This window comes from Schistocerca nitens, chromosome 3 (assembly GCF_023898315.1).
Source record: "Schistocerca nitens isolate TAMUIC-IGC-003100 chromosome 3, iqSchNite1.1, whole genome shotgun sequence".
NCBI classification, from domain to species: Eukaryota; Metazoa; Arthropoda; class Insecta; order Orthoptera; family Acrididae; genus Schistocerca; species Schistocerca nitens.
In genome coordinates this window covers 692,840,222-692,865,497 of record NC_064616.1, presented here as the reverse complement: position 1 = coordinate 692,865,497, position 25,276 = coordinate 692,840,222, and the positions used below count along the sequence as shown (strand labels likewise).

At 43.1% G+C, this 25,276-nt stretch overlaps 1 protein-coding gene across 1 annotated transcript in view; it reads right to left on the bottom strand.

Moving 5' to 3' along the window:
• LOC126249723 (uncharacterized) overlaps positions 1 to 25,276 on the bottom strand; it is a 140,770-nt gene that overhangs the window by 16,449 nt on the left and 99,045 nt on the right. The gene's annotated exons all lie outside the window — the stretch shown is intronic.

Here is a 25,276-nt window from a genome sequence, read left to right as displayed (position 1 = left end):
CATACACTACTGTTTGGTTGGCACCTCCGATGCTATCCGTACAAAATCCAGCGGCATCATGAACTGTTACCTGGCGATTTAGTGAAGCGGAGGGCATTTGCGGTGTGGGCGTTTCAAAAGATGGCGGAAGATGACGATTGGTTGAGTAACGTGTTGTGGACCGATGAAGCTCATTTCACGCTCCGAGGGTCTGCCAACGCCCACAACTGCAGTATTTGGGCTACCGAAAATCCTAGAACTGTCGTCCAAACTCCATTGCACGACGAGAAAGTCACGGTATGGGTTGGATTTACCACATCTACCGTTATTGGGCCTTTTTTCTTCTTCGAGGAAATGCGTGATTCTGGTTTTGTAACTGCTACCATGACGGGTGAGAGGTATGCCGATATGTTACAGAATCACATCATCCCCAACCTGGCTGATAAATACCTCCTGGAACGTATGATGTTTATGCAGAATGGCGCTTCACCCCATATTGCTAGACACGTTAAAGATCTCTTGCGCACGTCGTTTGGTGACGATCGTGTGCTCAGATGCCACTTTCGTCATGCTTGGCCTCCCAGATCCCCAGACCTCAGTCCATGCGATTATTGGTTTTGGGGTTACCTGAAGTCGCAAGTGTATCATGATCGACCGACATCTCTAGGGATGCTGAAAGACAACATCCAATGCCAATGCCTCACCATAACTCCGGACATGCTTTACAGTACTGTTCACAACATTATTCCTCGACTACAGCTATTGTTGAGGAATGATGGTTTACACATTGAGCATTTCCTGTAAAGAACGTCATCTTTGCTGAGTCTTACTTTGTTATGTTAATTATTACTATTCTGATCAGATGAAGCGCCATCTGTCGGACATTTTTTGAACTTTTGTATTTTTTGGTTCTAATAAAACCCCATGTCATTCCAAGCATGTGTGTCAATTTGTACCTCTCTATCTACATTATTCCGTGATATATCCAGTTTTCAAATTTATACTGACTTTTTAATCTCCCGGTATATTTGTTCTTGTAATCCCACAGTCTGTAGATGGGTATAGAAGAAAGCAAGCGGGGAAGCAGGTCTGGACCAGAAACAGTAACGCGTTTATGTTGAGGGGGAATGAGCTCGAATTTGCAGAACAGTTCTGAGAGTGACTTCGGCCCGCTGATGGCTCTCTGGTACCCTGTCAGCAGTGGATGACCACTGACCTTGCAAGGAGATATCTTGTGTCGCAAGTATAACTACGGTGCTATCTGTCTTCTTGGTATATGTACGGTCAAAGGGACTATTTTTGTACGGTGTAGGGTACGAATTGCATGTTTATTACATCGACAAGGTATGCGGTGATATATTGCTGGGATGGAGATCGGTTTCACGTTCTAATATTCAAGCTCCTGTCTACAGTGGGAGAGCAGTGTAACTGAGTAAGAGTCTTTCCATATTTGACGATATGTAGGGCACATTGTGAGGTTTAGTTGTCGGTGTAATATGGCGATCAGTGAAAACTAGTTTTTTGCCACTGAATGTCTCATCTGCAGAAAGAAAAAGAAAAGGCGGACTGTGCTTCCACACCAATGGTATCAGTAATTCGGCAGGTAAATTCGATAAGAGCCAATCATAGTCCCCCATTCATTCACAAGATGTCCTTTGTGCTGGGATATAGGAGTCTCTACATAGTGGTGAGAACGTTTGTGTATATTGAAAGTAGGAAGGGTAACACATGATGGATGGAGTGCCGTGTTAGTAGTGTGAGGAAGAACGAATTCGCATTTTTTCGTGGTTTTCTATCGTTGGTGATGATGATTACAGTACACCAACCTGCATCAGTGATGTCTTTCCAAGCATCCATAGGTGCGGTATCCATTATCACACACAGTGCCTGATGCCCGTCCTTCATAACACTTGTCTGAGAGAATCTTGGCTGGATACAGCACTTTCCAGAAGCGCTGTTTGTAGAACTCTGACATAATTTCCTAGGACTGAGGAGAATCGAGACATATTGACAGTGTGAGTGTAAGCATACCATAATTTTTTCAGGTGTTGTACAGATATAAAAGATAACTCACCGTTTGTGTAAAATGTGTATATATTGCACTGTAAAGTTACTGTGAATTATGTTGTGGCATGACTGGAGAAGATGAGTGTGTGTCCTATCATGAGGGACGTATAGATTCATCACATCAATATCCACAAGGGTATGAGAGGGATTTTTTCATGGAAAATTATGTGCACTATAGATACTGTGATTCATTCCAGAACCACAGCCATCAAGAGGAGACAATACCTGTACATCGATCGGTGTCAGACTGTAGCAGCAATCGTAATATTTCATTGTAGTTACACTGGTAAATATGTACCTGGCTTCCAACATTCTTGTGAGTCTTATATGTATTTGATGATCCATACGCAACATTTGGGGGTTTAACTGTCAGTGCAATGTAGCGATCTTTGCAAAATAATTTTGCCGCTGAAAGTCTCGTCTGCAAAAAACAGTTGCGGACGGTGCTCCCACTGGATCCACACTGCAGCTATGTATCATCGCGCCAGGAACAGTATACTTTCACATGCTGTCGGCTGCGAAGCGAGAGTTATGGCTCGCAAATAGGTCTTCACTGCTGTTCGGTTGTGTCAGCTGCGGTGCTTAGTTGGACACGTATTTTGAGAGGAATTTCTCAGATACTGAGTATGAAAGGGATGTCACTGCCTCATGCTTTGGAGATCCGAATGGACACCTGTGCATGGCTTGGCAGCTGTCGACTGTGCAACATTGCAGGGGCTGTCAGTGCATCTCGACTTGTGGGAGCATCTGAGGTCTAGTGGGCGGGGGGCGGCAGGCGGTGTCTGTTGCATTCTTTTGTGAGCATGTCTGTAGGCTGTGCTATGCACTATTTGGACAGTTTACAAGTTGATTTCGTGTCTGTGTACTGCATTATTTAGGAGGAGTTTGCATGTCTGTACGGAAATAATTTGGGTAATTTAGGAGTTGTTTGCGTGTCTCCAGAGCATTATTTAGGAGTAATTTACATGTCTGTGGGCTGTGTAGCATTACCCTAAGCATGTCAAAGCATGTGTTTTGTATCAGTGAGATAAATACACTTCATCCCTAAATAAATTGTTCCAAAATAAATAAAGTACGCTCCTTCCTTACTCTCTCCAGTAGCCAAGAGCAGGCTGAGTCATTTTCGCTCCATTTTCCCCCTCCAGACCACCATCTTGGGTTATGTCAGAGGAGGGATGACAGAACCCTCTGGTGGCAGTTCTGTGTACTAGGTTAGTTAGACTCTAGATCTTGTGGTGGAGACACTGCCTGCAAAATAAAGACTTATATCCAGCACAGGCAGAGTCCTTTTCCCACCATTTTGCCACACCCCAGACCGCCATCTTGGATTACATCTTGGAATGGACTACAGCTCTCTCTGGTGGTTGCACTGTGTACTAGACCCTCTAGACCCTGACCTCGTGGCGAACACAGTGTTCCCCTCCATCTTGGATAACGCTAGTCATGTCATCAGCTGACATTATGGCGACCGTCTTCGATTATGTCACAGATGACAGCACCCTCTGGTGGTTGTACTGTGTACTAGGTCAGTTGGAGTCTGGAACCGTTGAAAACCACATTGGGTGGTGGTAGTGCCTCTAATTGTTTAAATAAAATAGCACAGGTCGAGTCCTCTTCCCATCTATCCCTAGGAAGAGGTGGCGTCCGAGTGACTTAGGTTAGTGGAGTTAGCGCAACTGCTCTTTCTTTCCTGTCACTTTCTTAGGTAAGTAGAGATAGCCCAAGTGACCTTTCTTTACCGCCAAAATTCAAACTTGTAGCCAGTTCCTAGGAGAAGGTGATGATTGGATGACTTAGGTTAGTGGAGGTAGCCCAAGTGACCTATCTTCCCATGATTTTCCTAGGTTAGTGGAGGTTGTCATGGTATGTTGCATTGTCCTAATGGAATTTGAACTTCCCACCAGGAGGGTGTGGTAGGGGGCATGGCACTTTCCCATCAGAGTCTTTGATTATTTGATCAATGCAATTAAGCAGTCAATCAAACTGATAGTAGTGATAGTAGGGGTATTCCAATAACTCAGAACTGAAAGTGTACCTGTAGCAGCAAGGGGAGGTTTCCTGAGAGGGGAGGGGAGTGGGAGGGGGTGGGGGGCAAATAAGTTAAGTGCAGTGACATGGAAAATCACTTAACAGAACAATAGGTTAAGTACCTGTCAATCAAATAAGAACAATAGCTTAAGTACCTGCCAATCAAAGGAGAACAATAGGTTTCCCCTGAGTGCATACCTGCCCCTGATGTAGGCAACTCGCACTAACAAAATGCACCAGAACATAGCTTGTCCCACTACTCACCAGACTTAATTGCCTTTTCCTCATGCTTGTTAACTTGTTTGCTCCCGTGAAAACCTGGCTTATCCTGTACCAAAACCTTTTCTTTAATAACTTCATATCGACAGTTCAATTCTTGCACATGTAATTCTGATAAAAGTTGCTAGCAGAGAAAATAAAATCATGACATTGTTTGATGTCACAGATGACTTCCATCAATGAGGACTTTTAATCTGTTGAAATGAAATGTGTCTTGCAGTACTACATTTTATAACAATTCCTATAGATCATTCGTTATAATAATGTTTGAATGTTTTACATTTGACTATCAGTGAAACAGTTCTTTGTTTTTTCCCTGTAGTCATCACAAAAATGTGAAGTGTCTATTGAACGACAAAAACGAACATTTTTCTTGGACCAGGCACACTGGACAAAGGAAAAATTGATACAGTTTATTTAGACAGAACTGGGATGGAGTCAGAAATGGTCCCGGCCGTTATTCTGCATACTGCGCTGCATAACAGGCACACTTAATCAAATGCATAAAGCGTGGCGAAGAAAACTGGTAATGCTGATAATTTCCTGAAAACGCTTTCCATTGTCGAAAAAATTCTTAATCAAGAGGTTGAACTGCACTAGTAGTTCCAGGCGGAATCCACATTACATCTACAGATGTTTCGTTGTCCTCTACAATATCAGAGGCGTCGTGATGTCCAGACCATGAATCCAACAAAAGCGATGAATTAGTTTCTGCAGCTGGTAGGACATTTCGAACGAAATGTTGAAATTATTTTTTCCCATTTTTCCAGATTTTGATACGTCGATTACAAGATTTTTGCAACTAAACAGTCCATTTTTTTGTCCTAATTTGTCTTGCGGTTCTTGAAGACAGGTATACAGCAGCGGAAACAGTAAACCACTCGTACTGATCACTGGCATTATCGTATATGACTGTGTGACTGCATTCATTGACTGGGCAACCGACTCCGTCTTTTTTTCACCCCGAAATGGTGAAGTGCGGTGTGCACGAAGTTCTTTCACGGAATCTGACTGATCAGCGTTATAAACAGCAAGTTTCGTGTGTACATCAGCAATGAATTTATGTATAGCATTGTCTATCACTGGCAGCTGCTCTACACGTTTACGGGGCGTAAACTTGGTAATTTTGCGACTTCCTATTCTGTACGATTTCTTGAACCTGCGTAGCCAGGTCGACGAAGCCTGGAAATCAGCAATGTTCATGTCACATGCAATTCGGAGGGCACAGTCCCGTAGATTTCCATCGGTAACGGTGCATAATTTCTCACGAGCAGTTCTAAATCTTTCGAACAGTTTTAAATTCAGATGGTTTCGGGTTTCCGTTTGGCGCATATTTCTTACTACATAGAACTAATTTTTCCATTTGCACAGTTCATGCTCCGATTTTACGAAACGAAAACGCCTTTGCACACTGCGTAACTTCAAGCGTTTTTTGCCTCCTTCGTTTAACCAATATTTCACAGCTTTTTCTTTGTCGCTGTGCTTGGAAGCTTTTATTCTTCAGAACTGTTACTGGCACAACTGACGTCGCCCGAACCACAATTCATGGAATCGTCACAGTAATTTCCTGTTACTTCTGACGTATCCACAATTTGAAACGAAATGCCGATATCATGCGAATGAATGTCAAGGAAATCAACTAACAAATGACACCTCTATGCGTTCTCAGGAGAAGTAGGTGATTTCGGCTGGAAACAACGTTCGTCATATTTCATCACTGCTAAATTGAGAACGTTAATTGGATTCCACATTACTGTGAAACTGGAAGAAAAAGAAGGTAGTGTTAGCAGGTATGTTTTGCGAAAGCACAATAAATATTAATTCAGCTTTATCTGTATTGTCAATACTTACCAATACTGCAAAAGCAACTGATAATTTGTAATAGATGTTACTTGAGTGTCTAATTCGTGAGAATAGTAACTGTGTGCTGTAGTAGCAGAGAATCTATCAACGAACGGTAACCTGAAACGTCCTTTACAAATTACGATCGGGGTGTGCCGTATTTTCTGTTTACAAACGTACCGCCGACCTCGGCTGTGCGTGCGTTCGTGCCTAGTTGCGCATGCGCAGTTGCTACAGCGCTAATAGGGGCGTACATTTCTACTGCCAGTCCGCAGCTCGTGGTCTCGCGGTCGCGTTCTCGCTTCCCGGGTTCGATTCCCGGCGGGGTCAGGGATTTTCACCTGCCTCGTGATGACTGGGTGTTTGTGTTGTCTTCATCATTTCGTCATCATTCATGAAATTGGCGAGATTGGACGGGCGCTGATAACCGCGCAGTAGGGCGCCCCACAAACCAATCATCATCATCAGTTCTACCGCCGCCTGGCGCGCTACTAATTTGGCAGTTTTCAGCTATTTTAATACTTGCGGTGCCTCTTAGCAGCTAAAATTTTGACAGTGCACTTCTTTCGTTGTCTTCATACATCGTAAAAAAAAAAAAAAAAAAAAAAAAATCAGTGTAAGTTTCGACATGTGTTATTGGACCATTCCCTTGTCAGTGCGGTTGATGGAGCAAGTGTCATGTTGGCAGCCAGTAGAGTTGAATTATAGCACTCTGAACATAACACTGGAGTATGCAGATCGGGCAACTCCTCTGTAGTTGACTTGGTTATATTCCATAATTGTTCCTTTGATCTTATGCTTAAACTAGAGTAAATATTTCTTAATTAGTGGGAGTATAGCATTATAGTGTTCTAGAAAATGTGTAATGTGGCAGTGATAAGTATGCTGTTTAAAATTTTCCATGGTCATGTTACAATTTGAACAATTTTTGCAAGTTAGTCACTGTATATGGATATCCACTTGTGAATGTTACATCTTTAGCTCAAGATTAATTTTAAGATCTTCAAGTGTGCTTGTCTGGGGTGTAGGGTTTGATTCTGAGAGTTAAGAGTCGTCCTTATAAACAATACACGGAAATTGCCTTCGCACGTAAGTTGGCACCTCTGGTGCCGGGCAGCGAAAACACAGCTAACTTCAAGCCATTATACTGACAAGGGAACCTCCCCATCGCACCCCCCTCAGATTTAGTTATACGTTGGCACAGTGGATAGGCCTTGAAAAACTGAACACAGATCAATCGAGAAAACAGGAAGAAGTTGTGTGGAACTACGAAAAAATAAGCAAAATATACGAACTGAGTAGTCCATGTGCAACATAGGCAACATCACGGCTGATGTAAGCTCAGGAGCGCCGTGGTCCCGTGGTTAGCATGAGCAACTGCCGCGCGAGAGGTCCTGGGTTCGAGTCTTCCCTCCAGTGAAAACTTTAATTTTTTTTTCAGTTTATGTGACAAACTCTTATGTTTTCATCACTTTTTTGGGAGTGATTATCACATCCACAAGAAAACCGAAATCGGGTAAGGTAGAAGAATCAATTTTACCCATTCGCCAAGTGTACAAGTTAGGTGGGTCGACAACATATTCCTGTCATGTGACGCACATGCCGTCACCAGTGTCGTATAGAATATATCAGATTCGTTTTCCTGTGGAGGAATCGGTTGACCTATGACCTTGCGATCAAATGTTTTCGGTTCCCATTGGAGAGGCACGTCCTTTCGTCTACTAATCGCACGGTTTACCGGTGCGGTCGCAAAACACAGACACTAAACTTATTACAGTGAACAGAGACGTTAATGAACGAACGGACAGATCATAACTTTGAGAAAATAAAGAAATTAAAATTTTCAATGGAGGTAAGAATTGAACGGAGCATCTCTCGTTCCGCATCTGCTCACGCTAACCACGGGACCACAGCGCTCCAGATTTTACGTTCGCCATGAAGTTGCATATCTTACGCATGGACTACTCAGTTTGTATATTTTGCTTATTTTTTCATAGTTCCACACAACTTCTTCCTGTTTTCTCGATTGATCTGTGTTCAGTTTTTCAAGGCCTATCCAGTGTGCCAACTTATATCTAAATCTGAGGGGGGGTGCGATGGGGAGGTTCCCTTGTGAGCTCATAGCAGCAACTAGTTGGTGCAACGTACTTATTTGCATGAGGGCTGGAAGTCCTCATTGCCACAACTGTTGTAGTGTGGGGACTGTTGGAATCACTCCAGTATTTTACAAACAAAAGAAATAACAATATAAATGATTATACTAAAAATAAGCAATTTTATTTTAAATTTAAAGTTCATAAACTTTGAAACTTCCTGGCAGATTAAAACTGTGTGCCGGACCGAGACTCGAACTCGGGACCTTTAATCTCTCAGGAAGTTTCATATCAGTGCACACTCCGCTGCAGAGTGAAAATCTCATTCTGGAAACATCCCCGACGCTGTGGGTAAGCCATGTGTCCGCAATATCCTTTCTTTCAGGAGTGCTAGGTCTGCAAGGTTGGCAGGAGAGCTTCTGTAAAGTCTGGAAGGTAGGAGACGAGGTACTGGCAGAAGTAAAGCTGTGAGGACGGGGCGTGAGTCGTGCTTGGGTAGCATACACTCCTGGAAATGGAAAAAAGAACACATTGACACCGGTGTGTCAGACCCACCATACTTGCTCCGGACACTGCGAGAGGGCTGTACAAGCAATGATCACACGCACGGCACAGCGGACACATCAGGAACCGCGGTGTTGGCCGTCGAATGGCGCTAGCTGCGCAGCATTTGTGCACCGCCGCCGTCAGTGTCAGCCAGTTTGCCGTGGCATACGGAGCTCCATCGCAGTCTTTAACACTGGTAGCATGCCGCGACAGCGTGGACGTGAACCGTATGTGCAGTTGACGGACTTTGAGCGAGGGCGTATAGTGGGCATGCGGGAGGCCGGGTGGACGTACCGCCGAATTGATCAACACGTGGGGCGTGAGGTCTCCACAGTACATCGATGTTGTCGCCAGTGGTCGGCGGAAGGTGCACGTGCCCGTCGACCTGGGACCGGACCGCAGCTACGCACGGATGCACGCCAAGACCGTAGGATCCTACGCAGTGCCGTAGGGGACCGCACCGCCACTTCCCAGCAAATTAGGGGTATCGGCGAGGACCATTCGCAACCGTCTCCATGAAGCTGGGCTACGGTCCCGCACACCGTTAGGCCGTCTTCCGCTCACGCCCCAACATCGTGCAGCCCGCCTCCAGTGGTGTCGCGACAGGCGTGAATGGAGGGACGAATGGAGACGTGTCGTCTTCAGCGATGAGAGTCGCTTCTGCCTTGGTGCCAATGATGGTCGTATGCGTGTTTGGCGCCGTGCAGGTGAGCGCCACAATCAGGACTGCATACGACCGAGGCACACAGGGCCAACACCCGGCATCATGGTGTGGGGAGCGATCTCCTATACTGGCCGTACACCACTGGTGATCGTCGAGGGGACACTGAATAGTGCACGGTACATCCAAACCGTCATCGAACCCATCGTTCTACCATTCCTAGACCGGCAAGGGAACTTGCTGTTCCAACAGGACAATGCACGTCCGCATGTATCCCGTGCCACCCAACGTGCTCTAGAAGGTGTAAGTCAACTACCCTGGCCAGCAAGATCTCCGGATCTGTCCCCCATTGAGCATGTTTGGGACTGGATGAAGCGTCGTCTCATGCGGTCTGCACGTCCAGCACGAACGCTGGTCCAACTGAGGCGCCAGGTGGAAATGGCATGGCAAGCCGTTCCACAGGACTACATCCAGCATCTCTACGATCGTCTCCATGGGAGAATAGCAGCCTGCATTGCTGCGAAAGGTGGATATACACTGTACTAGTGCCGACATTGTGCATGCTCTGTTGCCTGTGTCTATGTGCCTGTGGTTCTGTCTGTGTGATCATGTGATGTGTCTGACCCCAGGAAAGTGTCAATAAAGTTTCCCCTTCCTGGGACAATGAATTCACGGTGTTCTTATTTCAATTTCCAGGAGTGTAGTTAGTAGAGCTCTTGCCCGCGAAAGGTAAAGGTCCCGAGTTCGAGTCTCGGTCCGGCACACAGTTTTAATCTGCCAGGAAGTTTCATATCAGCGCACACTCCGCTGCAGAGTGAAAATCTCATTCAGGCTTCATAAACTTTCATTGTGCAAAAGTTTGTGTAATCAAGGTGTGGAGGTGGCAAGTGAGATACAAATATGCTGACATATCATAGTACTCTCCCAAATAACCAAAACATGATTCTGATGAGTCCTTAAAGTACATTTCTGCAGTAGCTCAATGTCTCAAACCATCAATGCTCAGTTGGTTGTAAGTTTGGGCCATTCAAATGCCCATACACCTAGGGTATCTGTTCAGCTAATTTTTGTGTATTTTTTTGTATCTGCATGCTGCCATTATCATACATGAAGCAGTTGATAGGTATCTCTTCTATTATATGAACAGATCAAATGGTTGCCAGTAAGGCTGTGTTTAGACTGTGTAGACTCCCAGGATGAACCTGTTTTACAGGCCCTAACGGGGGAAATTTTGTGATAAGTAACCTGCAAAAAATAGAATTTTACAGCAATTTTGAAATTTAAAACGTATGATGCAGCGTTTCCAAATTACTATGTCATTGTATAATAGTTTCCAAAAAAATTATGGTTTAATTAATTTATGGGAGTAAAAAAATGAAAACTGAAATCATTTATATACGCTAACTGTAAGGAACACATTTGTTGAGCAAATGCAAGATAACAAAAGGAATGAAACAACCAAGCAAATTATGCTTATATTTAATTCAAACACAGCAATTCTCCAAACAACGGGTTTAAAATGAAAATTTCAAATATTGTTACTGGCTTCAGTAATTGTTTTACACTTACCCTCCATACTAATGAAACTACTTCCATTTTATTAACTTCATTGTCTTAAAGTATCGCTTTCTGTACTGGTACTGTGCGAAACCAAAATGTTGCTCCCATGTTCTAACATGGAGATTAGTGGCCTGATTATATCAACTTTAGTTTTGAAGGTGACCTTTTCTGCTTCTGTTTGTGACCATGAATGATAGGTACCTTTTTCCTTAGTATGGTGTCACTTGAACTGGTTTTTGGATACAGTCAAGAGATGACAAACGTCCATTTATGCTGCAATTGTACTGTGCTTCACTTTCATACATAGTGCAATCAGCTATCTCAGCATCTTTCAACTTGTATTCTTCAAAGCTACCCCCATCCTTTTTATTTACTGTGATGCATGTTTACGTCCAGTCTAGTATTCTGAGTATTCTGAGAATGTCACTAGTTTCGTTTACATGTTCCAAGATATCTTCCCAAAATACTGTGTACAGCCCTATTTCCATCTTTGATATTTTATTGTAGAAACATGAAGCAATGATACATGATTTCCCTGACTCTTCTTTGATTCCTGAAATTTCAAAAACTGCGTTCATTAATGCTTTATAGCCTCAGAAGAAGGCTTTTGTGTCATCAGCACAGCATGGCCAATGTGATGTGACCTGTTTCAGCATGAAAATGGTTTCTCATTTTCTGCTTTTTTCAAACCGTCACTTAGACTCTTACACTTATTAGTTAAAGCTGTGAAAAAAGTTCATGAAATTATTCAAAAAATCTCACAGCATTCAGACAGTACTTGGCTGCTGCCTGCACCACAGGACTGAAGGAATGCCCAGTACAAGGTACCTATACTGCTGAATTTTCTGCCTGTACCAACGCTTGTGAGGCTATTGTACTTTCTGCGCATTAGAGAAGTGTGTCAGTTCGTAACGTTTGTCATTATCTTTCAAAAACTTGCTGAAGCCTGGAAACACTTTAGCTTGTGGCCTTGATGAATGTTACAAACCTTTCAACAAGGATATGTTCCTTTAAATACTTGAAAATAAAACTAAGCAGATCAATGTAACCTTCGTCTGGAGTCAGCTCTGACGAATATGGAGTAGTAGTTTGGCTGCTGGATCAAGGACATTACTTTATTGAAAACTCTGAAGAGAATGGCCCGGTTCAATATGCCGAAACCTGCACCGAAATGTTTTGTACAGGAAGAAACACAATGTCAGAATTTTAGCTGCTAAGACACACCGCAAGTATTTTTTCCTTTTAAATGTTGAAAATAGCCAAATTCATAGCTCGCCAGGCAGCTGGAGAAATGTACATCCCTACTGGAGCTGTAGCAGACAGCGCATGTACAACACATCAAGAGTATATCCTCGATAGATGACACATCAGTAAATACATAACACGGCACAACGTGATCGTAATTTGTAAAGTGAATTTCAGTTTCTGTTCATAGTTTATCTGATACAATTGTTATTCAATCAAATTTGCAACTAATTTAATATCCATAATAACTAGCAGTGCCTTTGCGGCGTCACTAAGTGTTAACAATGGAGATAAAACTGAATTAATATTCTTCGGGTTTTCTTCGTATGTGCTTGCTAAAAGTATCTGTCTTTGTGCAGGTTCCAAAATTTCACAATAATGTGGACTCCAATGTTAATGTTTTCAACCTTGCAAAGATGAAATTTGTAGAACATGGATGCAATTCAAATTACCCACTTCTCCTGAGAACCAACATACGAGGGCGCCCATACCATAGGTTGTAGTGGGGGGAGGCTAGACCTAGGTGTGAGGAGTATTATTAATATTTTTGAATATGATTGGTGACTTCTAAGTAGCTATAACAAAGTTCCACTTTCAACCCTGTTAAAAACGCGTGTAATCATTTTCTTGAAAGAAAAACGCGTGACTACACTATATTCTTTCCTTTCCCTGAGAGCTAGGAGGCGGGGGCGTGCCACCCTCCCCCCCCCCCCCCCCCCCCTCTTATCCACGGGTATGATGGGCGCCGTTGCCTTCATATACGTTATTTATTAGTTAATTTCATGGACATATATTCGAATGATGTCAACATTTCATTAGAAATAACAGAGCAAAAATGAAGTACTTTCCTAGTGAAGAGAAAACATGTACAGTAGTAGTTTTCAGTGACAAAAGAAGCTGTAAATTTTGTGGTTAACCAAAGAAAGGAAAAATCACTTAAGTTAAGCAGAGAGCAGAGCTGCTTTTGTTTGATAAAATCTGAATGTGAATTCTATAAACGGAAGAAAGATTTACACGAAGTATGAAATATGCACCAAAATGAAATTTGCAGATGTGCGAAAGAAAATTACTCAGCCGGCCGATGTGGCTGTGCGGTTCTAGGCGCTTCAGTCCAGAACCGCGCGACTGCTACGGTCGCAGGTTCGAATCCTGCCTCGGGCATGGATGTGTGTGATGTCCTTAGGTTGGTTAGGTTTAAGTAGTTCTAAGTTCTAGGGGACTGATGACCTCAGATGTTAAGTCCCATAGTGTTCAGAGCCATTTGAACCATTTGAGACATGCACATTACCGAAGAAAAAGCTACGAGGCTAGGCGCTCTGTATGGCACGTGAGATGAACATTTCTGATTTCCGGGCTGCTTCAACTTGTTTAAATACAATCGGAATTGTACGGAAAAGGAAGTCGCAAAATTACGAATTTTACTTTAGGAGTGAAGAGGAGAAGTCAATAATAGGCAATACTATAGAAAGACTCGTAGCTGTCGTGAAGACAAAGCTTCTTATTAATTATCCCTAAAATGCTGCATATAAAGCCAGCAAGTGGGGTTTCATGCAAGAACTGCATGTCTACCGCACTTGTACCATTTCGAGCGAAAAAAAATTGTCACTTGTGCAGTGGATGAATGCTACGACACATCCCTACACAACATTGCCACTGGTAAGTGTTAGTCGATTACTGTTTCCGCAGGGTTATATTTGTCTTCAGGAACCTCAAGGCAAATTGGAACCAAAAATTAAAAAAAAGGACTGTTTACTTGCACAAAATCCTATAAATAACATAGCAATATCTGAAAAAATGGGAGAGAATACTTATCTATATTACATCCGAAACGTCGTACCAGTTGCAGAAAATACATTGACAGAAAAAAAACACAACACCAAAAACTGTAGAGTAATGAAATCTGGGGAATACACTCGTATAGGTAACATATTTAAATGACTAACATTGCAGGTTAAGGTAAGCGCGATATAAGCTATTGGAAATGTGAAATGCTCGTACATTAACAACCGGTGTAACCTCCAAAACGTTGAATACAAGCATGCAAACGCACATGCATTGTGTTGTATAGGTGCCGGATGTGGGTCGGAGTCCAATGCCTGTTGCACTTGGTTGGCATTACCGAGAGGAAAGACCATCGTATTTGGCGTATGGTTCTGGCTCATCGCACTTCATCTGCAGTAGTAATCTGAGCAGCAGTTGACACCACAGTGACACAACGGACTGTTACAAATCGGTTACTTTCAGGACAGCTTCGAGACAGACGTCCTGTAACGTGCATTCCACTGACCCCAAACCACCGCCATTTGCGACTTCAGTGGTGTGAAGTGAGAGCTGATGGGTTGGCAGGGTGGAGGTCTATTGTGTTTTCTGATGAAAGCTGGATCTGCCTCAGTCCCAGTGACGGCTGTGTTGGTTAGAGGCCAGTTGAGGGCCTACAACCGACCTGTCAGCATGCTAGAAACACTGGACCTGCACCTGAAGTTATGGTCTGAGGTGCGATTTTGTACAGCAGGAGCACACTCGTGGTTATCCCATGCATCCTGACTGCAAGTCTGTACATAAGTCTGGCGAGTCTATCTGTTGTGCTGCCATTCATGAACAGCATTCCAGGGGGTGTTTTCCGACAGGATAACGCTCGCCCACATACCCCTGTTGTAACCCAACATGCTCTACAGTGTGTCGACATGTTGCCTTGGCCTTCTCGATCACCAGATATGTCTCCAATCGAGCACATATGTGATATCATTGGACGACAACTGAAGCGTCACCCACAAACAGAATTAACCGTCGCTGTAAAACCACGTCCAATCTCAAAGGCAACTAATGCTCACAACCGGCACAGCGTGTATTTATAGCAAACCTGATTTGCATCCTGATAGTGGCATTACTAGCACCACTCTCATGCAACTGGGGCGAAACTTGAATAGACATCATCTTTTAAATGAAGAAACGTGACTACCAGGTTTCGTTTATGGCGCGCAACTCCTTCTTGATGCTGCGACTTTTTTCCCTCAGTGTAATTTATTGCTTTTGCTGGACGCTTGCCCTGGACATAACGTCTCTCACTTCAGGACGACGACGAAAAGACAGTTAATATAATTCGGATTCCACCTGTTCCTAATATGGTAGTTTCTCAATAAATAAATTTTCCGGCAGTTTAAAGAATTATTCAAAAAAATGTCGGACAATACAATTTCCGATAGCCTTTTGTCATTTCAGGTTTATCAATGGAACAGTATTGTTAAAAGTTCAGTCACAGCCACTGATCTACGGTATTTCCGAAGCGGAGCAAAAACTTGATAGTGGCACCCCCGCCAGCCTGAGTGGCCATGCGGTTCTGGGCGCTACAGTCTGGAGCCGAGCGACCGCTACGGTCGCAGGTTCGAATCCTGCCTCGGGCATGGATGTGTGTGATGTCCTTAGGTTAGTTAGGTTTAACTAGTTCTAAGTTCTAGGCGACTGATGACCTCAGCAGTTAAGTCCCATAGTGCTCAGAGCGATTTTTTTGGCACCCCCCCCCCCCCAAACCCACTAGCTTTTGATATAGGAGCATTCTTTATCGCATGTCACTGTATTTTGCTCTGTGTAATTCAAACGTGACTGTTTTGTAGTGGAAGCCATCGAACTTATATTCAGGACAGTGGAAATTAAAATGTCCTGTGGTGCCTCTCCCGCTCCCAGTCGGCTTGTTTGACGTCCTACCCCCCTCAAAAAATTCTCAATTAATACTGTGTGGGATTATTTGTGACTGGGAAAATAGGAACTCATCAGAAAATTTGCACTCTTTCTTGCCCATTAGATAATAACTTCCTCTTTCGTGTGATATAAAATTAAATATAGGAAACTGGAAACCAGTAAAGACAAGAGACAAGCAAGACAGTACATGTTTCCTCAATCCTTAGGTCCTGGCATTTTTTCTCTCTGATCTTGCAACAGCTTTACACGGCGTGCTTTCCTTTCCGCGGAAGAGTCTATTACCTCATGCAAGTTCGTCAAACGTTTTGCTGCACAAAAATCGAAATGTTGCCCAATACTGAAAAAGCTGTTAATACGAATGGTACCCAGACTGGTGTGGTTTCTTGATTTGTTTACGTCTATTTTGTCATTGCCTTTAATATCGTAGCAATTGTAATACCCCAAATAAGCGAAACTATTTTGGCACAAATGGTCATTTTTACGTGCCTCATTTACATAAATTAGACGATAGAATATAATTCACAAAGCACTGATATCAAATGCCTAGTAGGCCTACGACAAGCAAAAAGTTTTATCTTACGAAATAGTTTCACATTTCATTCATACGCTCCAGTTTCTCTAGCATGAGATGGAAAAGTAGTAGTACGAAATTTATATATAAATTTCGAATCGTCATACCCTTCCATACGATTTGTGTGATGTTCCCGTCTCTTCTCTTTCCTCGTTCTAACAAACAATCTTGTCATTACTAATTCTGTAACTATTCCTGCCATTGTGAAAACTTTATCTCCGATTAACTTCACTAATCCTGCCAGACCCATCGGTTCAGTTATGCCGCGTTTATTCTCCAGTTAGGCATTATTATGTGTTCTTACAACGCGTTTTACGCGCTGTTTCGAAAAAGAACTTCAAACTGCTGCTAACCGGGGGACTGTACAACTGGCCATTAGTAATGTAGCGATGTGGCAAAATTTTTCTGTCAGTTTCATTTACTTGGGTACACCGAGATGATAACATGTAATATTTCTTACTTGTTATTCCTCTTAGTCGCTTATTTCCACTCTGGTAGTCTGAATCTACGTATTTCGCTAATAATTATAACAACGCTGATCATTCGCACACCAAGTGAACCACATAAACAAAGAGCGATTGGCATTCACACGTTCGGGTTTAGTCGGCTCAGCTCCTGTGGGCCCTGTCCCCTTTTCCCTGCGGAAAGTTTTTTATTTCTAGATGTAACGGGGTTTCCCCTGGCAGAGGCATCATGTACACTATGCACGCATTCAAAAATCAACCTATGATTCGTTCAGAAATCAATGTAGAATGTGTTCAAAAGCCAACTGGGATGCGTTTCAAAATTATATGAATAATCGTTAGACCTACATGCGCTGGATGCTAGGCGCTTTTTGAAACAAGTTTTTTTTCTTCATGAATATGAATATGGCGCCCCCCGAAATTGCCGCCCGGACAGATACCGCGGTTTGCCCCCCCCCCCCCTCCCCCTACACTACATCGGGCCTGTTCAATCATTTTTGGATTGTCAGTTTTCATCGCCATGTTTTACGAATTGGATCAAGTATGCCTGGAACGCAGCACAATATGCAGAACAAAAGCCACGACCATTTCTTACTACATCCCTATTCTCTCTAAATAAAACAAGTGCACACTGCGAACTGCCTGAATGCATTATTCTTTCTTTTATCAGGTGTGCCTGGTCTAAGGGAAATGTTTGTTTTTGTCATTCAGTAGACACTTCGCATTTTTGTGATGGCAACAGGAAATAAATAAGGAAACGTTTTATAGTTAGTAAAATACACATTATTCAAAAATTATCGTAAGAGCTGTGCTACAGGAATTGTTATAAAATATTTCCTGTCAACAAATTACAATCCCGATTGATGAAAGTTATCGGTAGTGTAAAATCATACACTGCCTTGGTTTGCTATCTTCTGCTACTCAACTGTGTAAAAATTACATCTGCAACAATTCAGCTATTGATATGAACTACAAGTTATTCAGAAAATGATTTAAGACATTTTTGTTACGATTTACGTGCCTAAAATTCGCGTGTGTGCACTTTGGACATCTTTCTACGTTCTCTCGTCACAGCTGCGTCTGCTTATTCACTGATTCGTGTGCTAGGAAGGCTGTACAAACCGCTGTTATAAGCATTTCTTCCTACTGCAAAAATTATTAACTTTAATATTTTTTATAAAAAAATAGTTTCAGCCCACTTTAGCAGCCAAAATTTTGACAGAGCAGTTCGTTTGGTGTATTCTTCCCGAGTGAACAATTTCAGGGTAGGTTCCGACATGTCGGATTGTACCATTCTCTGGTCAGTTGTCAAATGGCTCTGAGCACTATGGGACTCAACTGCTGTGGTCATTAGTCCCTTAGAACTTAGAACTACTTAAACCTAACTAACCTAAGGACATCACACACATCCATGCCCGAGGCAGGATTCGAACCTGCGACCGTAGCAGTCGCACGGTTCCGGACTGCGCGCCTAGAACCGCGAGACCACCGCGGCCGGCGGTCAGTTGTCAATTAGTTGCATAACTTCATAGCAGCTTGATATTGAAAGGTAGGTAGTGTGATCACTTGCATAGTCACATTGTTTTTTATGTGATAGCTTAAAAAGTCCTCCAACTTACATACCATGACCACCCAAGGACATAAATCAACCTATATCAACAAACTGGAAATTTGGATGAGACAGTGGAAGATAAAACCGACAATGGGCAAGACCTGAGATACCGACACTTGACCAAAAGCGACTGCACAAAGATAAGACATGAGCCAAATGTGAAATTAAAGGCTCGTAACTAGAATTACACACTCTGATAAGAATTATCCATACAACTGTTAGTGGACATTAACATGGGACGAGTCCACACTTCGTCTTTATGATGTCTTGAACTCTGCTGGGCACACTTTCAAGGAGGTCTCTTGATGTCTTTGGAAGAATGTCACAACATTCTTCCTCAAGAGCCAACACCAGAGAAGGTGCCGGCCGGAGTGGCCGAGCGGTTCTAGGCGCTACAGTCCGGAACCGCGCGATCGCTACGGTCGCAGGTTCGAATCCTGCCTCGGACATGGATGTGTGTGATGTCCTTAGGTTAGTTAGGTTTAATTAGTTCTAGGTTCTAGGGGAATGATGACCTCAGATGTTAAGTCCCATAGTGCTCAGAGCCATTTGAACCAGAGAAGGTAATCATCTTGGACCCTGGGGCCTGAAGGGTAGACTTTCTGACTCATCCTAAATGTGTGCTATTACGTTCAGGTAGGGTATGTGTATGACCAGTCCATTTCAGGAATGTTCTTGTCCACAAAACATTGCCTCACAAATGCTGCTTTATGACAGGGTGCGTTTTCATGTTGATAAAATTAATCGTCTTCAAACTTTTTTACTGTATGTAGTGGACAGTGTTTTTAAACTGCGCCCTTATCCTTATGGGTTTAGCATTAAGTTCAATAAGAAGACCACATCCTAACCTCCACAAAAACACCCCCATACCGTAACATGACTTTCTCCATACTTCGCTGTTGACTACACACATGATGGCAGATAATGTTCTCCATGCATTTGTCGAACCCAGACCCGGTTTGCCACAGTGTATAACATGATTTATCAGTGTATAGCATTCTTCCTCAAGAGCCAACACCAGAGAAGGTAATCATCTTGGACACTGGGGACTGAAGAGTAGACTTTCTGACTCATCCCAACTGTGTGCTATTACGTTCAGGTTGGGACTGTGGGTAGACTAGTCCATTTCAGGAATGTTCTTGTCCACAAAACCTTGCCTCACAAATGCTGCTTTATGACAGGGTACGTTTTCATGTTGATAAAATTAATCCTCTCTAAACTTTTTTTTACTGTATGTAGTGCACAGTGTTTGTAAAATGTGCCCATATCCTTACGGGCTTAGCATTTTCTTAAATCAATAAGGAGACCACATCCTAACCACTCAAAAACACCCCAATACTATAACATGACTTCCTCCATACTTCGATGGTGACTACACACATGATGGCAGATAATGTTCTCCATCCATTTATCGAACCCAGACCCGATTTGCCACAGTGTATAGCATGATTGATCACTCCAAATCATTCATTTCCGCCCGCATCTCGTGGTCGTGCGGTAGCGTTCTCGCTTCCCACGCCCGGGTTCCCGGGTTCGATTCCCGGCGGGGTCAGGGATTTTCTCTGCCTCGTGATGGCTGGGTGTTGTGTGCTGTCCTTAGGTTAGTTAGGTTTAAGTAGTTCTAAGTTCTAGGGGACTTATGACCACAGCAGTTGAGTCCCATAGTGCTCAGAGCCATTTGAACCATTTTTGAACCATTCATTTCCAGTCATCCGCTGTCCAGTAGCATCGCTCTTTACACCAGCTCAAGTGTCGCTTAGAAATAACACCAAAAATTTGTGGCATATGAGTAGCTGCTTCACCACTGTACCCCATTCCTATGTAACTCTGCTCACAAAGTCATTTTACTATCTGGATTTGTGGTTGCACTTTGGAATTCATAGGTGATTTCTTCTGCTGATTTCGTGCGACTTTTCACAACCAGTCTCCACAATGCTCAACGACCACTGTTCATCAGTAGGTGAGATTTGCTTGGTCTTGGTTTAGCTGTGATCGTTCCTTCACATTTTCACTTCACAATTACATAATCAGCACTCGATCTGGGCAGTTTTATAAGGCTTGAAACATCCCTGATGGATTGGTTACTAAGATGATACCACATCTTACGTCACTAAGCTCTCCTATTCGACCCAGTCCATACAGAATACTGTGGCCGGTGGTTGCGCAGACTGCAGGGCATGCATGGGCGACGGTAGTGGTGGGGGCTGCAGGCAGGCGCTGTTGGGGAAATGCCATTCTAAACGGAAGCCTACACTTACATTTTTTGTAAATGTTAATCGGGGGTCCCCCACGCCCACACTTGCATGGTGACCATTCAAAAAGATCTGTCGCCTCTGCTTTGGTTACTATCTAAAAAGAATTCTATCGAAAATGCAGCGATTTATTCTCGCCTGTCTTGTTAACCATTTGTAACTTTCAGAGATATGTCACAACTGGCGAATTCTGAGTAAAACCTACAGATTTCTTTTGTTGCCATGTCAAAATTTGCTTCTTTTGCCAAAATACAGCGGAGCTTACACAATTTCACTTCATTAATACGTTGTGCAGACACAATTGGGAGAGAATTCTGAAACAGTGATTTATTAAGTTCATTGAGTGAGGAACTAAGGAAAAGTAAGATCACTACCTTATGAAAAAGCACATCCTCACTAAAGCGTGTAATGTTTTCACTTATATTGTTCCAAAATCCATAGCATTTCTCGTTTCACCAGCTATCAATGGCCCATAGAAATTACATTCTTTTATCGAAAAAGTTTGTAGAATAACACGGTAGATAATTAAGTTTTACATAATAACCACACAGCAAAGTATTCTCCTTCGTGTATGCTGTCATTTGCTAAAATTTCATTTCGATATATCTAACCATTTATGAAATGTAGTGGATATTTCACTCTGTTTTGTCGCTGGCGCGACGCGCTCGCAAATGTGTGTGCTACGTCAGATCAATTTTCTCGAGATTGGTGACAGATAGAGACTTCCACCCAACCATAAAGAAAAATTCAATATGTTAGCTAACTTTTGTATGCAGCAATAGATGATGAAATAAGCATCGATCGGCAAATCATAGCGACCCTTATTTTTCATTGCAAACTTTTTCGAATTTCATGCAGTGTCTCACTTCCACGTAAATATCACAAATACTATAACCATTAATGAAATGATGGGCACATCATAATGAACCTGACATATAAAGCTACAAAATAAAGCAAAATAATTTTTTTTACTGAATAGTTTCTGTGAAGTCGTTTGATAAAGTTTGCAGGACGTGCGCCTCGATTCTGTTATTGCTGATAGGTCCAAAGAAGCAGACAGCGTTGGCCTCCCCTTCCGAACAAACGAATGGACTCGCCCATCGCTCTGGACGAAAATTGGTCACTGCACAACGGCCACCGTATCTAGTGCGGACTCTGCTGCTTTTCTGCACTGAAGAGGCAAAGAAACTAGTACACCTGCCTAATATCGTGTAGGGCCCCCGTGATCACACAGAAGTGCCACAACACGACGTGGTATGGACTCGACTAATGTCTGAAGTAATGCTGGAGGGAATTGATACCATGAATGCTGCAGGGCTGTCCATAAATCCGTTAGGGTACCAGGGGGTGTAGGTCTCTTTTGAACAGCACTTTGCACGGCTCCCAAATATGCTCAATAATGTTCATGTCTTGGGAGTTTGGTGGACAGCGGACATGTTTAAATTCAGAATAGTGTTCCTAGAGCCATCTTTTAGCAATTATGGACGTGTTGGGTGTCGCATTGTCCTGCTGGAATTGCCCAAGTCCGTCGGAAGGCACAATGGATATGAATGGATGCAGTTTATCAGACAGGATGCTTACGTACGTGTCACCTGTCAAAAGTCGTATCTAGACGTATCCGCGGTCCCATATCACTCCAACTCCACACGCCGTACACCACTACAAAGCCTCCACCAGCTTGAACAGTCCCCTGCTGATATGTAGGGTCCGTGCATTCATGAGATTGTCCCCATATCCGTACACGCCTACATGCTCGATACAATTTGAAACGAGACTCGTCCGACTGGGTGACAAGTTTCCACTCATGAACAGTCCAGTGTCGGTGAAGACGAGTCGTAAAGCTTTGTGTCGTGCAGTCATCAAGGGTACACAAGTGGACCTTCGGCTCTTAAAGTCCATACCGATGACGTTTCGTTGACTGCTTCGAACGCTGACACTTGTTGATGGCCCGGCATTGAAATCTGCAGCAGTTTGCGAAAGGGTTGCACTTCTGTCACGTTGAACGATTCTCTTCAGTTGCCGTCGGTTCCGTACTTGCAGGTTCTTTTTCCGGCTGCAGCGATGTCGGAGGTTTGATGTTTTACCGTATTCCTGATATTCACGGTATACTCGTGAAATGGTCGTACGGTAAAAAACCAACTTCATCGCTACCTCGGAGATGCCGTGTCCCATCGCTCGTGCGCCGACTATGACTCCACGTTCAAACTCACTTAAATCTTGATAAGCTGCCATTGTAGCAGCGGTAACAGATCTAACAACTGCGACAGACACTCGTCTTATATAGGGCGTTGCCGAGCGCAGCTCCATATTTTGCCTGTTTACATATCTGTGCATTTGAATACGCACGCCTGTACCAGTTTCTTTGGCGCTTCAGTGCATTTATGGTTCAAATGGTTCAAATGGCTCTGAGCACTATGGGACTCAACTGCTGTGGTCATAAGTCCCCTAGAACTTAGAACTACTTAAACCTAACTAACCTAAGGACAGCACACAACACCCAGCCATCACGAGGCAGAGAAAATCCCTGACCCCGCCGGGAATCGAACCCGGGAACCCGGGCGTGGGAAGCGAGAACGCTACCGCACGACCACGAGATGCGGGCAGTGCATTTATAACACAATATTCTCCGCCTTCTTTTATACTGGTGAGTTCGCTTTTCGTGGCATCTAGTTGTCAGTTCCGCATTACGTAGGTGTGTCTGGATACTGTTGATCAGATAGTGTACAGCAAAATACCTCTATACATTGACCGAACCTTAAACTAGATGAGGTTTGTAAGTGAGACACTAAGCAAAACATATACAAGAACTGATAATGATGTTCCAAGGCAGATTTTGAGGGTGCCAATGGAAAAACGTTCTACGCACGTAAGATATTCCTGAGTCTCGTAGCAGAATACACTACTGAACCACTCGGCTCCATGATCAGAACCACCAAAGAACGACGAATACTCCTTTCCGTCATCAGAAATCCCGCACAATACATCAGAGTTGATTAACCTACTGCCGGCCTGAGTGGCCGTGCGGTTCTAGGCGACCGCTACGGTCGCAGGTTCGAATCCTGCCTCGGGCATGGATGTGTGTGATGTCCTTAGGTTAGTTAGGTTTAAGTAGTTCTAAGTTCTAGGGGACTGATGGCCTCAGCAGTTAAGTCCCATAGTGCTCAGAACCATTTGATTAACCTACTACAGCAGTAACCTCAACAAGTACAAGCACTTTAATTTGAATTTACTATGTATGTGTGCCTATTCAACTTAAAAGTTTGTTAACTCCAAAGTTCCAAGGATGGCTGGATGTTTGTAATTTCATTATTGTTATCGTTTTCTCTTTCGCAATCTTTCATTTAGCAGTTCCGCTTGTACATTCCCCTTTCTTTTTATGACTGTTGATTTGTTTTTTATGGCAGTGGATAAGACACTACGCGAGAAAATATAAAAAAAAGTCTTATTACAATGATAGCTTTACTTTGCTGTTACATTGATTTTAATCGCTTACTACGATGCCACGCAGTTCTGTGTATTGCGGTGTATGGAAGGTCCTAATGCTGTTAACATCGAGTATAGATTTAAGTGTCAGGAAGTATTTGTATGGAGTGTAGCCATGTATGGAAGTGAAACATGGTCGATAAATAGTTTGGACAAGAAGAGAATAGCAGCTTTCGAAATGTGGTGCTACAGAAGAATGCTGAAGATTAGATGGGTAGATCACATAATTAATGCGGAGGTATTGAAGAGAATTCGGGAGAAGAGGAGTTTGTGGCACAACTTAACAAGAAGGAGGGACCGGTTGGTAGGACATGTTCTGAGGCATCAAGGGATCACAAATTTAGCATTGGAGGGCAGCGTGGAGGGTAAAAATCGTAGAGGGAGACCAAGAGATGAATACACTAAGCAGATTCAGAAGGATGTAGGTTGCAGTAAGTACTGGGAGATGAAGAAGCTTGTACAGGATAGGGTAGCATGGAGAGCTGCATCAAACCAGTCTCAGGACTGAAGACCACAACAGCAATGCTGTAATAGGGATGCTGAAAATTTTTTTAGTGTTTACGGACGTTCGCGATCTCTGCATCCAGATAAGAATTTTGCAGTAGATGCTAATAGTCACAATAGTATCTTTTGACTTAATATTTGTTGCGCGAACACTGATTGGTATTTGGTATGCATGCTAGTGGAATGGTAATCCATTGTTGTATGTAATGATAAAAGCTAAACAATAAACTTGTATTGTAACCAGTTAATTTCACTACACAGACTATGATGCGGCACCCGTTTTTCCTTGTAGCTTTCTTTCATTGGATTAAATGTGCATAACAGCTTGGGTATGAATAACACTTTACACAAATACTCGTCCTTTAAGCCTTGCAATTTAGTTGTGGTACCTGCA